This window comes from Aptenodytes forsteri, unplaced genomic scaffold (assembly GCF_000699145.1).
Source record: "Aptenodytes forsteri isolate BGI_AS27 unplaced genomic scaffold, ASM69914v1 Scaffold66, whole genome shotgun sequence".
Classification (NCBI taxonomy): Eukaryota; Metazoa; Chordata; class Aves; order Sphenisciformes; family Spheniscidae; genus Aptenodytes; species Aptenodytes forsteri.
Window position 1 is genome coordinate 1,479,985 of NW_008795131.1, and position 1,391 is coordinate 1,481,375.

Consider the following 1,391-nt stretch of genomic DNA (forward strand, 5'->3'; position numbering starts at 1 on the left):
GGGGGGAGGGGGGGAGGTGTCGGGAACCCGTCCCGGGCCCCGAGCATCGCCCGAAGGGCGCCCAGCCCCCGCCGTGCCCTTCCCGCCCCCCGGGCTGCGGCGCCTCCGCCGGGGCCCCGTCAGACTCCCGCGCTGTCGGTGACGTCGTGCCTCTGCCTCTGAATGACTTCTGAAAAATGTGAGAGAGGTTTAAAATCTCAAATGTCTTTTAATTCCTCCCCCCGAATGAAGAGTATGTAAATCGTTCCCTGCTTTTTCAATAAGGTATTTCAAACCTGCATGGCGTTTTACCTGCAAACGTGTAATTCCAGGTGTGCTAAGATCACAAATGAATCTCTTATCAGGTTTACTATGGGGAAAAAAAGAGATACCATTAGGCAAGATTAAATTATCTCATTGTTGTTACAATTCCCATTAAATACGAGAAGTCGTATCCCACATCTGTGGGATGTGTGTCCACACAATTTTTTATTAAGACTAATAAAGCAGGGGCTCACCCTGTGGCAAACGGGATTACTTATAAAACATGCATGGTACTAAGTGTGCAGTTATTACAGTAGCTGAGTTCCCACTCTGGTAAGTGCTACGTTGAGGTGACATGACGCATCTCCAGGCTGAAGTGTCTGCAGTCTTCATCCCAGCAGATGCCCGATGACCACCTCTATTCACTTGGAAGTTAAAGTGCCCAAATAAAAGTCTGTGAAGACAAGTCGGGGATACATTTCGTGAGGCGTTAGCTGCTCTTCAGATATTGAATTCCTCTGAATTGCTTTCCTCATTTTGTTCTTTAAACCTACCCGGCTAACCTACTCCACCATTGCTGACAATACACTTGTCTTCCATATTGCCTGTTTGTCTTGAAAAGCAAAGTTTCCAAGCCATCGCGTCTCTCGTTGCCTTTTCCATGTTTATTTTACTACTTCCTGTCTCCTTTTGCTCTGCAACCTTCTCCAATGGTTGACTTCACTTCTAAGACGTACCCAAACGGTGTTTTTTTTCCCTTGCAGCCACGCTGGGGATAGCCAGCAGACTGGCAGGTAGCAGAACGTGTCTGAAGATAAGCTCCTCTTGCCCTGCTTTTGAGGTTTCCCTTAACCCGCGTCTCTTCCACAGCAGTACAGCGCGGGGATAAAAAGGTACTACACGCTGAAAAGCTCAACTTTTGTCACTGTTAGTTATTATTTCTTAACGTACCAGCAGGGTCAGCTGCTGCGCCGCGGGGCCCGGGCAATGAGGGCTCTCCCCAACGGGAACGGCCGCCGTTCAAACCCCGCCCGCGGGGCCCCGCTGGGCCCCCTGCCAAGCCTGGCGAGGGCAGCGCGGCGGGAGGCCTCCCGGTGTGCCCCTCCTCCTCCTGGGCAGCCCTGGAGAAGCGGAGCCGGGGCACGTTT

General features: G+C 51.7%; 1 protein-coding gene across 1 annotated transcript in view; it reads left to right on the plus strand.

Annotated features, from left to right (window-relative positions):
• Positions 1-143: 143 nt before the first annotated feature.
• PIGL (phosphatidylinositol glycan anchor biosynthesis class L) overlaps positions 144-1,391 on the plus strand; it is a 65,036-nt gene continuing 63,788 nt past the window's right edge. Inside the window, exons 1-2 of the mRNA XM_009278177.2 lie at positions 144-178; positions 1,008-1,136. The gene's annotated coding sequence lies outside the window, so the exon portion shown is untranslated. The remainder of the gene's footprint in view (positions 179-1,007; positions 1,137-1,391) is intronic.